The sequence below is a fragment of the Pinus tabuliformis genome, chromosome 5_2 (genome assembly GCF_031772625.1).
Source record: "Pinus tabuliformis cultivar Carrire ecotype Pingquan chromosome 5_2, CPIR1, whole genome shotgun sequence".
Classification (NCBI taxonomy): domain Eukaryota; kingdom Viridiplantae; phylum Streptophyta; class Pinopsida; order Pinales; family Pinaceae; genus Pinus; species Pinus tabuliformis.
This window is the reverse complement of record NC_142306.1, coordinates 994,844,889-994,859,680: the sequence shown is the minus strand read 5'-3', so window position 1 is coordinate 994,859,680 and position 14,792 is coordinate 994,844,889.

Genomic DNA, 14,792 nt, shown 5'->3' with positions numbered 1-14,792 from the left:
TCCAACACCATCTAAGAGTACAAAAGTACAACTTTAGTAGAACATGCTAGACAAAATGAAAATAAATCCCGTTCCATTCATTTCACCAGAACCTCCTCAAAGGTACAAAAGTGCATGTTTTGAAGATTGTTTCCAATAAAATTTCTAGACCTCTCTCTAAATGCATGAGAGGGGTTTAAATACTAAACTATAGGTCCTAAAAATAGATTATTACAAAAAATAGTTGAGGAGGTTTAAATGACCTTCCTCAGATTATGCTAAATGAAACTCAAAATAGAAATAAAATATGGTGACTAACTCCTTTGCATTTGATCCTTAAGATCGCAGATATCTGTCATTGGTTTGAGCTGTGTCAGTTGGCCAATCACAGACTTCAACTGCCTAGTGAATATGGCATCATTTATTGTTGGCACCATTTTTTGTGTGGAAGTGGTTAGGCATCGCAGGGTCATCCATTGGCTGTAAGGTTTGACTAGATATTGCCAGTATGCTTCCCAATTTAGCCTGGTCATTTGCCTAATTTCTTCTTCCCTTTCCTTTGCTGCCTGTCTCCATTGTTTCTTGAGTTGTTTGACATTTGGAAAAAACCATGGTACAGTGTCTATGACCAAGTTGGCGCTGTGTAAATTCTCATTGATATTTTCAATAACGTTGTTTGCTGCTGCTACTACTACTATTGTTGCCCTTTTTGCCTGTTTGAGCTAAGAATCCTAGTCTACAAATAGAATTTATTTATGTGATTCTTATAGTTTCGACAAATCAACCTTCCTCTAGTCCTCTGAGTCCTTCCAGGTGATGAAGTCAAAAATACTTTTCAAGATTTCGTCATATTCAAGCCTCATGTCAACGACTTGGCTTGTCAGCTTGTCACTAATCTCGCAACAAGGCCTTAACTGTGAGATTCTCTGGCAGAGAAGTTCTTTTTGGTGCATTAGATGAAAGTTAAGGCTGAGTGCTTCTATTATGAACTGATCAATTTTCAGATTGTCCTTATACTTATCTGTTATGGCTTGTATCTATGCATCCTTTTCAGCTAGGTTGGCTTGATGTTTTATTTCCATATGATTGAATTCTTGCTGGAGCTTGGCTATTTGCAACTCTACTTTTTGCTTAGATTTTTCCTACTCTAACTGTTGTTCCAACAACAAAATTTTATTTTATTTTTCTCTAAGCAGTGTCTGGACCTCTGTTTCTTTATCCATAGTTGCCATGGCATAGGCTCCAGCAAATTGCGATAGTTTAGTAAGGTTCTCAGATGGGTCAATGGGTGAATCCTTCCAGACAATATCCATTGGTTCATTGTTAGGAGTGGTGATAGCTGCAACATCCAACTTTCTTTTCTTACTTTTCCTTTTGACAACATATTTGTGGGTTGGGTTGTAGAACACATCTAAGGGAGGAATTTCCTCAATTCTCAAAACAATTTTAGAGGTGGGAGTGGTAGGAATGAGCTCTACTTCTTGAGTACTTACAATTTTCTCTACTGTAACTTCTTGAGTTGCTCTATGCTTTGGAGTCTGTACCTCAAGTGTTTGTTCTTCTGTATGGAGCTTTTTATCAAAATGCTCCCATTCTTTCTCTAAGTCAATAACCGGGGATATTTTTTCCTGGGTGGAGGTAGAGTGAATTTAAGCCTGTTTCTTACCTGAGGTTTGATCGGTTGCTTTCTCTGTAGACCCGGCTGTGTCCTTTTCTGACTCCTTACTTTTACTTTCCCCATTCTAGGACTATTGTTCTGAGAGCTGTAACTCATGAGTAGAATTCACCTTAGAATCTACTTCAGAGCCCTCTTTAGAATTTTTTGTGGAGCTTTGTTCTAAGCTTACACTAGGAGTTGGCTCCCTTATTGGTTCAATCTATAATTGGTCCAATGGGACCTTTAATAATCTTCTCTCTTTGTATTCATGAAAGGCTTCAAGATCACCTAGGGCAAAAAGTAATGATTCCATATTTATCACGTTTGAGAATGTCTCTTTCTATAGGAAGATGTCATTGAATGCATCTTCCTCATGGGTGAAGACCTTCACTTTCACCATGATAGTAAAATATTTGGCAGTTCCGTGTGGCTCATACTTCCTTCCTGGGAATGTAGGTAGTTTTAGATATTTCATAATCTCTTCTTCTTTGCATACGTGTCAAAAACCGTGTAGTGCAAATGCACCACACTGCAATGGAAATGTAGGCCAAATGGCCATTTTCTACTCCTTTAATCCTTTTCTAAGCCCACCTTCACTTTCCATTTAGTAGGTTATCTCCCTAGCCAATAACTTTTCGGGGACATAGTATGGGAGGATATGTGGTGAAACAATGCTCCCAAATACTCTGATATATGTGAATGTTTCCTCCCTAAACCATCTGGCCACAGGAAGGATATCTACTTCAGATTCTCTAGAAAACCTAGGGGAATTTTGGTTGAAAACTTGTTTATGGATAGGCAACATGACTCCATGACAAATTTTGTAAAAATGTGGGTGAAACTAAGATTCCCGCATATTCTTATGATATATATGAATGGGAAGTGGGTCCTTCACAGTCCATTTCCATCCCATGATATGAAATTTGTAGTCAAAACAGATTGCATCCATTACATAGGCACTCATAAAAAGTGGAGGGTAAACCCTCAAAGGGATACTCCTCTTCCTCATATACTCCATTATAGACTTTGCTAAATTATCATACAAAATTTGGGCCCAATTCATTATGTTTGCATTTACGGCTGCATCTATTAATGGCAACCATTATGGGGAAAATTTAGTACTATTGGGCTTGCTGAACATCCTGCATAACATGGCTGTTACAAAACTATGAGGGGGAGCTATAGATGTTGTAGAATAAATACCCATTTGTTCCTTCTTGATCTTTCCTTTGTTTTGCATCCAAGTTCATGTGACATCCCCTAGGTCTTCATTCTCCTTAGAAAATTTCTCGAGGAACTATTTTTTGTAGAATATTTGTGACTCTGGCAAGTTGTACATAAGCCGCAGGTTGTCTGGCGAAAAGGATCCCATAACCTCCTACATGTTATTCTTAAATTTTCTGTCTGATATTTCCACTTGATCAATTATTATCCACTTGAACATATATGTATAAGGGATTATCTTTGGTCTCACGGCTATCCGGTGGAGAAATGAGCATGTCGTCTCAAAGATGGAGGCATTTGAGGAGGCATGACCATCGGTTGTGGCCTTTGTTTACAGAGATCTGGGTTGCTCTTCTTCTAATAAATCATACATGGTTTCCCACGTAGAGGATCCTCCCTCTCTGCTGCATGTAGCATCAGAGAATGAAGGAGTCATTTCTGATGTCTCAGACGTGACTGCCTTACCCTTCTTTGCCATTGTTCCTAAGACTCTTTCTATGGATTTTTCCTAAAAATGGAGAAAAACAACAGCTATTGGATATATAGAGATAAGAATGAACACAAGAAGGAATAATACCAATAACTCATGAAAAGGTGACAAGAAAGGAGTTTTATTGAACGCAGGTGAGAAGATAGTGTATCACATTGAACTGCTTTTCACACATAAATTCCATTAACCCTTACTCAATTCCCACTAATGGTTCCTTATCCCTAGCTTTATTCCCATTAATGTTCAAGTTATAAGTCTCGAAGAAACGTTTTAGGGTGGAGAGACTTTAAATTGCGAAAATTCCAATTTTGTGATTGCGATGCAATATCAAAAATCGCATTATCGCATTGTGTTTGTGTGCTTTCATTAACATTTCGTTAGTTTTTGCGGGATGCAAAATGCGGGATGCTTATTGTCATTTCCAAAGCATAGCTTATTTCAGGTTTTTCTGTAAAGCCTTTTTATTAAGTAGCCGACTTGAGTACTTGTTTATAACATATCTTGGGATTAGGTCCACGTCTCAATCACATTTCTTAGTCTCATATAATGATATGTTTTCGGGCTTCTCTTAAGTGTTCGCAATGAGATGTTATAAGGGAGATCTTATCATCGCAATTTTGCATTTCGCATGGTTTAGGATAACTTGTTAAGGCATGCCCCTTATAAGTAGTGATATGTGATGCGGGTCTTAGTTTTAATAAGAAATTCCTTAGGACTTAGCTTATATGAGAAATGTAATAGTTTTGAGGTTTTACCGTGGTATTGTATTTTGATTGCTTTTTCAAAAAGTTTTTGTTTGATATCTTGCTTTATTCCAAAACTTAACAAGGAAAATGCCTAATGCTAAAGTTAGTTTTGGAAGGATTTTTTAAGGGTCCCCATTTATTAAAGTAATATGGACTACTACTTTTAATAAATGGGAGGTTGTTGAATAGCACAATAGGACACAAAGAGTTTTTGAGAAAACAAGAGCTACTAAAGGATTCAAGATCAAATTCAAGCATAAAGAACCTCAAATTTCACAAGCCATAGGAATCATAAGCATGATAAGACTTAAAGTGAAAAAGGCTACAAACTCAAACAAAAGGATCTGAGAAACAACATAAAAGCTCTAGAAAGCAAGAAATGTTTCAGGAAGACCAAGAAAAATTTTCAAGTTTGCAAGAAGGACTTTCTCAAAAACCAAGAAAAAACCAAAGATGTTGACTTTCAAGAAAACAAGGCAAATTAATGTAAAGGCTAGTTTATAAGGGAATTGAGACCAATTCCCTGTTCTATAAGCTAAGAACAGGCAATAAATTCACTGAGAAGCCTTGACCCCAAACACAGAAACCAACACTTCACCGAAACCAAACCCTAGGCTAACTAGGTTTTCCCACAAAGGGAGATAGGAAACGAAAAATTTGCAAGAAGCAAGACTCTGCCAGACAATCAATGACTAAAGAGAGGTAATAACAATAAGGCAAAACACTTTACTGGACTCAGAATTTGAAAAATTCATTCAAAACCAAGCATACGCAATTATGCAATGGCAGAACCACGTGTATACATGATTGTTCTCAAGGCAACACACATATACGTGTGTTTCTTTGAAAAAGAGTGCATGCATACGCGACTATGTAAACTAAAACTCGTGTATAAGAAAACCAACAAAGAAAAAAAGAATTTAGGCCTGATCCAAAAGAGCAGAATTTTGGCCTAGATTGCAAACAAGTCAAAGATACTAGAAAAACCATGAAACCAAACAAGAAGGCCCAGATCAAGAGAGAAAAAACCCAAACTAGGAAATACCAAATGTATTCCCCAGTGGAGTCGACAATTCTATTATGGGAATAATACACCCTAGGGTTTGCATTGAGAACTCCAACAGATTGAAGGGCATACACCAACAAGAAGAAAGAAATAAAGCAATCATAATGCTTAAACTATTAAAGTGGGAAGAAGAGATAGTACCTGAAGGTCCTACATTTGAGATCATTCCCGTAGGGTACAAACCCTTTGATTCCTCCAATGCTTCAAAACCTGCAACTCATTCAAGTAAATCATATATACTAGTAGTAGTTAAAAGCATGTTCAAAATATAAATGTTAAATCATATAAGCATATGTATATGAAGAATGAAATCATACATCATTAGATCATAACATGAATTAAAGCATTAAGACCATAACATCAAGAACAAGATATAGCTCCTTTATTGATGACTAGAAAATAATGTGGAAGAATACAACTTGATTTGTCCACGGCTCCAAGCAAAACCTTCCTCCAGATCCGTCCAACCCAAGCCTCAACAATCCTCTCTCAAATGCATACACATGGATGCCATATAAAGGAGATGGACATCTCTATGAGGAAACAAGGGTTTCCTATAGATGGGAGTGGATTAGGCACAAGGATAAATAAAACTTGATCAGGGACTAATTTGGATATAATATCAATATGTTATCTTTCTCTCCCCTGAGGCCTTCCCCATGAGGTGTATTTATATAGCCACAAAACAATTTTTTCAGTTGGGATACAGTTGGACCACGGGCTTCTATAGGTGGGCTTTCGGTTTAACTCGTAAACCCCACCCATAAAATAGGGATTTTATATTTTTTTCATATTTTAAATCATATACGCGGGTTGGGTATAGATGGACCCACATGTGCACACACATTTTGAAGGGTAGAGTCACATATGGAATTTAAAATAATGTTTTTTAGTAAATGGACCAAGTCTAAAGGGAAAGGGTTGCCCAAGGTCATGACTCAGAGCATCAAGTATATAAGGGTTATAAATGATGCCATAACACAGTCACATATATGCAAATTTTGGTCTAGACAGTCACGTATGTTTATTTGAGATGAGGAAACTATGGGGCAGACTTAGGGAGAAGTTTTGATATGCTTCAGTTAGTTATTACTTAGATTTCTGGTTCTAACATTGGTCGGTTACAGTCTGTTGATGTTCAGATACTACTTAGAAGTAGTATTGTCTTATGATGGTTTATGAGTTGTTGCAATATGAAATTGTTGCTTTGATTCTTTTGATGGATTTATTGATTGATGAAAATGGATATGATGAAACATGACAATGAATAGTTTCCACGAGTTCATGGGAAGCATTTTCTATGATTCTAATGGTGCATTGTTGGCATTATAATTTATTGAGAATACCTTGTTGCATGCTAATGCTCATGATATGTATATATATCATTGATGATACATGTGATGTTGTTATGTTGTCATTAGTGATTATAAATTCTGGGATAAAGTTGCACTTAATGGAGTTAATTCGACATGAAGAGGATATGCATGACATGGTCCTTATTGACATTAGTTGATGATGATGATTTTCACTCACTACTTATATTTTGTTGACATTATGTCTTAAATAATGTATAAGTTTCATATGGTGCAATTATGGATGATGCCTATAATTATGTTCTTGGTTCTCACATATGTTACATGGTGATGATACATGTACATGATATGCTACATATGGTATGTTGCTTAAGGATTATGATTCTTCGTATATAACTCATGTTGATCTTGATGAGATCAAGGATGGGATACTAACAGAGCTTGATTGTACAATCTCATGTTGTGATTGGTTGATGATAATGAATTATTACATATTGCTATCTCTACGTCATGGGATATCAATAAATTGCAGATAGCAATCTTATGGATGATCACTTGAGTTGCATATGGTGTGATGATTCTTCTTGATACAATTTATTGATGTTGAAGGTTATCGTTATCTTTGATATATGCATATGATGAAATTAAGAGGATGGTTATTGATATACTACTGCAACAACTGTTAGCTAATATTTAGTCACATATTGATAGATTTGGTCACATGGTGATGTTGATGAGGATTGATGCTACATTGTGTTACCTTACCTTATGATGATATTCTAAGTTCTCACATATGTTTTTGATGCATGAAGATGAATGTTGTTGTGCTGAAAAAGATCTATATGTTTGTGCTGCACGTGGATTAAGGCGCCTCCTACAAAGGAAAAGAGCAAGTTGACCTTGATGAGGTCAAGGGGATGCGTTGATAACATATATCTATGGAACACTCTTATGTTGTTGTTACAATTTGGTAATGTTGCATACTTTGTCACAGGTTGATGATATTGAAGCTACATTGTCTTATCTTGCATATTGATGATAACGATGTACATGTTGTCGTTCATATTGTTTTTATCTATGTTGCAAGATCCTATGATGATTATTATGGTCTTACTACTAGATGGTTGAGGTCCCTTTCCTTGGTTTTGATCGTAAATATCATATCTGTCTCTTGATGTAAAGGTCATGTAAAGAACCATGATGTAATAATTGTAATAATAAATCATGTTTGGACTATTGGAGTCAAGTCAATTATGTACGTAATGCCATTTTGGGAATTTGATGTAATATTTAGTCAAATATGTAGCCCCACTGTGTTGGGTGATTGATATAAGCATGAGTCCTTGGTGATAGGAAAGGTCATACTTGGTTGAGTCTTAGAGTCATGTACTTTTTTCTAGAAGATTCAACATATGATTGGGGGAGCATGGTCAATGTTCATATTTAGTAGATCAGACCTACAATGATCCTCTCTACAAAGGGAGAAAGAGGTCTTCATTCAGCATTGGTCAACCCTTTGCCCTTGATGTCAAAGGGGGAGAGTAGCTTGATGTTTGGAGAAGAATACTTGAAAATAAGCTTGGTATGCTTACACATTTTTTTGCGGGTATTTATAGGTGATGGTGACCAAACACTAAAGTGGTTGCCATCAAGTCAAAAGGGGGAGATTGTTGGAGTTATGACTAATGTGTTGTCCTTAATGGAAACCTACTTAATAAAGGTGTCAACATGATGGTTATGCAATGTGATAGAGAAAATGGACAAAGGTTGTGCTTCATAGCAACCTACTTGATAAATATATCAACATGATGTTTATGCAAATACTACAAGTGAGATGGACAAAGTAATATAAGTTCAGAGACAAAAAAATGATAAAGGTAAAGTTTAGGAAAGTATATGTGGTTCATGTGATGAGAAGTCAAGTACACACATTGGTAGGATGAAGATAAATCACGTATAGTTTCCACACCATGGTATTATGAATGCCAAGGGTCTTTCCCATGGTATTGGCCCATAGTATTGAGTGCAACAACAGATATATGATCTCATCAAAGGATAACATTGATATTACTAAGGGATTGGCCTAAGGTATTGGCTAAGGCTTATACTATATAAGGAGATAGATATCAAGTGTTAGAGTGTGCATTTAATTGATTATTTATGAATGGCTTGATATGAAACACGAGTGCACTAGGGAGCATGGAGATGGATCATATCTAATAGATCTAAAATGACCACATATTGAATAATTTATTTATGGTTTGATAGATTTTTGATGATGATATTATAATGTGTGCATGTTGCGATTCAGGTTTGACAAATGTTGTGTTGCATTGAAGGTATGTCTTAGTCATTACAAGATATGTACACGGGTTGAACACTGAGAAGTCGCATACATATGTGGATATTCTATTAGGTAGTCATGTATATATTCTGTATTATGGATAGATCTGTATGTAGGTGAGGTGAATGATAACCACGTACATACGCAGATATGATTTATGAGATTTTGTTTACATATTCTAGGGTTTTAAAATATGAGTTGTTAATGATGTATGATAAATTCTATTATGTTTGATGATGTATGTCGATGAAGTATATATTATGATAATCTTTGATTGATAATGCTTGTTGGGTTGACTTGTTTATGGAATGATATGTTGACTAGGGATACTACTATAGTGTGATAATCTCTATTTAGTTCAGTGATGTGTGATTAGTTCAATATGTGATTTAGTGATTGACTAAGTATGATAGTTGTTAGGTTCCTATAAATATAGTAGTCAAGGTATGGTTATATAGCCATTTATCCCACTCGGATATTGTAAATTATCTTTCATCTTAGATTGTCTAGCCTATAAAAACAAAAATAGAAAAGAAAATAAAAAATAGAAAGGAGAAAAAATAAATATTAAAGCGGAAAAGAAAAATAAATAAATAAAAAGTAATAAAAACCCAAATGGAGCGATAGTACAAATACCACCAATTCACCAATAGTTAAAATATATTAGATTTCATTTTAAAGTTTCGAAATAAAGGTGATTTGACATTCTTTGTCACTTTTCATAAAGCGTTCTCACTTTTCAAAGGCTGAGATAGTCCCCACTGAGATCAACGGTGGGGGACAATGTTCACCCACCGACCTTTCACGACTTATAGAAGGGAGGGGGGTGCAAAATATGGTTTACCATAAACCATCTGAGGTAATGTGGTGGCTCAACATTTATTTTGGGCGGTCCCTTTCCTTTACTGCTTACCACTCCCCCCCGAAAAACCACCTTTCGACCCTTTTCTTCCACCCGTTTGCTCCCACTCCATCCTCGACACCTGCCATCTACCGCTCCATCCACGTCACCCATTCAATCATGTCACTCATCCATCCACTTCAACCATCCTCCATGTGATGTAACGATTAGCATTTAAATCTCCCACAAATAAACATATCATCGTTGGCCATTATATAATCTCCCACCAACGTCTAAAATATTCATAAATTTTATTCTCCAAATTGGTAGTAATCCTATTGATCACCCTAAATCCCTGTTATAGAGTCCTGTATCAACTTGTATTATCCATTTTTTCTTGTTATTGTATCAGCACAGGTTTAGATTGAAATATTCGTAAGCTCACCAACACCTTCTGTAAAGTTTTCCCTTCTGCAATCAATCCAATTAGGACCTGGAAACAATATTTTTTTTTTAATTTCCTATTGAAATTAAGATTCTTTCGCACAAAGGAAGGGAACAATGCCTGATGAGGATCCTATGGTACCTCCTGTCCCTGATTTAGATAGGTCCCCTTTGATTGATACCTAGTACAAGATAACATAAACTCAATGTGAGTTTGATCTATATGAGCTCCATAATTGGTGAAAACATAAGTATTTAGACCAGAGTGATGATCTAAATATATGGGAATCATTTCTACCTCAATTTACCTTTCCATAGACTCATATTTTCCCAAAATTCTCTACCTGGTTTCATCTCAAGTACCTCGCCAACCAGAAAGCATTAACTGCTCAAAACGATGAAGTCTTGTTTTCAATTACCCCAAAAAGAATTTGTCAAGCTCTTAAGATAAATTGTTAGACCTCTCTACACCCATTTTCCACTGATGCACTAATGGAAATATACAAAAATCTTACTTTCCCCCAACGAGCTCATATTTTTGAATGTTTTATGCCTGATAATTTTGAATTACCTAGAATAAATCCCCCACACTCCGCTTCTATCTTCCCTGAGATGCCAAGAGAAGTCATTTCCATGGTTACTTGCTTATTAGGTTATCATACAGACCAATGGGTAGATGAGTTAGTGGTAGGGTTTTTATCAGTATTTTTAGTTGGTCAAAAGCCTTTAATTATTTTCAATTATAGTTAGTTATTATCAAATGTTATACATGAGAAGTTTCTCAAGTTTAATGCTGAAGGTGTGTTGAAACACCAATCAATTTTAATATATATGATGCTATTTTATCAGGTAGATAGGTTCAAGTTCAAGTTACAGAGGATGGATGATCAGGGAAGTCCATTATGAGTCATTCACTAGACTTCTTTAGTTAGAAGAAATTCAGAAGATTATTCCTTATCGATTTTGTGGATCAGTTTTACATACATCCTTGTGTTTACTTCGCAGTGATTCTACACCAATGATTTCACCAGAGATCAAGAAAGTTTTGAAACTTTCAAAGCATTAAAAATTTGGAGATTGGTATCTCTACTAGAACTATACATAGATTCAAATCTATGGGTGTGAGCTTCCTCCCTATAGATTACCAGTTTTTGTACCAGTAAGGATTTTCACGTTAGGATACACTAGACAAATGTTAAACATGGATGAATTGTACATTTTGTATAAAATAAAAAGAAATCATAGTTTAAATTGAAGGCACGTGTTGGACCTTATATTGTAAATACTAAATCTATAACAAAGGGAGTAGAGGAAATATTAAAGCATATGAAATTTCAATTAAGCGTCACATGGTCTTATGATCCATTAGGGATAATTTAAAAGCTGAGAGTTGACAAGAAGACCACTCCATATGCACATAAACCTAGGCCAGAGACAGAGAATTATGCTACTTAGGAGTAGTGGATAGAGAACACATTATAGGAGGCTCAAGAGAAAATAGTAAGCCTATTATGAAACCAGCTCACCAAAAGATAGAAAAGAGAGATCCATGCCTTAGAATTCAGCCTCTTCGAGGGGGAATCCTCCTTTACATTACATAAATGAGCAATTCTTGGATGATTCAAATGACAAAACCTCCTTTCTATATATAGGAGTCTAAGGAGTCACAATATAACACAACCGACCCAACAATAATAATATAAAACCACAAAAATAACAATAGATGGATTCTGTGGGGCACAGTGATAACAATATGGGGGCAATAGGGGCACAACAATATTAATAAGGGATACAACTACAATAGTAATGGGGTAATCACTAGTATTATAGGGACCCAACATGCCCCTCTCCTTCAAAAAAGTGTTGTCCTCAACGCTTGAGTAGTTCTGGATGCTTCTATATAAAATTCTCATCCTCCCATGTGGAATCTTCAGTGGATAAGTTCTTCCACTTGATAAGATACTCTGAAATTGATCGATTTCGTAGTCAAGTTCTTGTTTCTGTGACTGCTTCTGGTTCCAATATAATTTTTCCTTCCTCGTCAAGTTCTGGCAATATTGTTTGAACTGGGAGCTTGTCGCCTATAACCTTCTTTAAACATGAAACATGGAAAACTGGGTGCAATCGAGAAGCTGCAGGAAGCTCCAATTTGTATGCCATAGTACCAATCTTTTGCAACACCTTGTACGGACCATAATACTTTGGTGATAATTTATTATCCTTCTTAGCTTGCTTGAGGGACATTTGCTTATATGGTTGTAGCCATAGGAATACCCAATCACCTACATCAAAACTTCTTTCACTGCGATGTTGATCTGCCTGTTGTTTCATTCTATTCTGTGCCAACACGAGGTTATCCTTTAAGAGTTGGAGGACTTGTTGTTGATGTTCGATGTGATGTTCCACTGCTTGAACCTTAGAATTTTCTCTTAAATATGATGTGATGGATGGTGGCTGATATCCATAAAGTGCCATAAATGGGGTCATTTTTGTTGCTGTATGGAAGGAAGTGTTATACCACCATTCAGCCAGAGGCAACCATTTGACCCATTGTGTCTGTTTATCAGATACAAAGCAACGAAGATATCCTTCCAAACATTTGTTTACTATCTCAGTTTGCCCATCAGATTGAGGATGATAAGATGAGCTATGAGCTAACTGAGTACCAAGACAAGAAAATAATTCTGTCCAAAAATTTCCAGTGAAAATGGGATCTCTGTCACTTACAATAATCTTTGGGTTTCCATGTAGCTTTTGAATTGTTTCCATAAATGCAGTAGAAACTGTACTGGCTTTAAATGGATGTGATAATGCACAAAAGTGTGCATACTTGGTAAGTCTGTCAACTACCACCATGATGACACTCTTTCCCTCAGACTTGGGTAAACCTGTGATAAAATCCATTGAAACCTCCTCCCAACGTTGGCTTGGAATGGATAAAGGTTGTAATAGACCCGGTGTCTTAATTGTTTCAACTTTATTTTGTTGGCAAACCAAACATTCCGCCACAAACTTTTGAATATCTGATTTAAGGCCATCCCAAAAAAATTCCTTCTTAACCCTGTGGTAAGTTTTTAAAAATCCTGAGTGCCCTCCTAAGGGAGAAGTGTGCAATTCCATAAGAATCTTTTGTTTTAGCTGGGAATTCTTACAGAGGTATAAGCGATCTTTGTACCATAACGAATCATTTTTCCAGCTAAATGTATCAGATGTACTGGAATCTTGTTGTAACTTTCGAATAAGTGCCCACACTTCTTCGTCATTCTTCCATTCCTCCCTTGCTTCGTTTATCCAATCTGGTTGGATAATAGAAATGGCGCACAACAATGCTTCCACATCCTCATCCTTTCTTGAGAGTGCATCTGCCACCACATTTTGCTTCCCTTTTTTGTAGATGATTTCAAAGTCATAACCCAACATCTTTGTGACCCACTTTTGTTGCTCTTCAGAGGATAATCTTTGTTCTAAAAAGTATTTAAGGCTATCATGATCCGTTTTTACCTTGAAGTGTCTTCCCATTAGGTAGGGTCGCCATTTCTTAAGTGCATGGAGTATTGCCAACATTTCCTTCTCATAAATAGCTTTGTGTAAAAACTTTCCCTTGATTGGACGACTTTCAAAAGCAATGGGTCTTTCATCTTGCATTAAAACAGCACCAATTCCATTTCCTGAAGCATCACATTCCACAATAAAGGTTTTTGTGAAGTCCGGTGTAGCTAAGACCGGTGCTTGGCACATTGCCTCTTTAAGATGTTCGAAGGCCTTTGTTGCTTCTGGAGTCCATGAAAATGCATCTTTCTTCAATAATGTTGTTAGAGGTGCTGCTATTCTCCCATAATTCTTAACAAACTTGCGATAATACCCTGTCAACCCGAGAAATCCTCGCAGATGCTTTATGGATGTGGGGATTTTCCATTCCTTAATGGCTTTAATTTTGCTAGGGTCTACCTTAACTCCTTCATGAGATACAATATGACCCAGATATTCCACCTCTTGTACTCCAAAGAAACATTTGGATCTTTTTGCATATAATTGTTTCTCCTCCAATAGTTGTAGCACCCTGTCAACATGTTCAACATGATCCTTCCAAGACTTGCTGTAGATTAGTATATCATCAAAAAATACTAACACAAATTTTCTAAGGAATGGTTTGAAAATGGAATTCATCAAACCTTGAAATGTTGAAGGTGCATTGGTAAGGCCAAAAGGCATGACCAAAAATTCATAATGACCCTCATGAGTTCTAAATGTTGTTTTCGGAATGTCTTCAGTCTTCATTCTGATTTGATGATATCCTGAACGAAGATCCAACTTGGTGAAGTAAATTGATCCATGCAATTCATCCAGTAATTCATCAATGACAGGAATGGGAAACTTATCTTTAATAGTGAGCTTGTTGAGCTCCCTATAATCCGGACACATGCGCCATGATCCATCCTTCTTGTGCACCAATACTACTGGAGCAGAGAAAGAACTTTGACTCGGTTGAATTATACCAGCCTCTAGCATTTCTGCAACCATACGTTCAATTTCACTCTTTTGGGCATAGGGATATCTGTACGGCCTGATGTTTGGAGGAACACTTCCTGGAATCAGATGAATAGCATGATCATGATCACGAATAGGTGGGAGACCTTTGGGAGTCTCAAATACCTTGGAATGATTGTCCAAGACTTTTTGGAGATCTG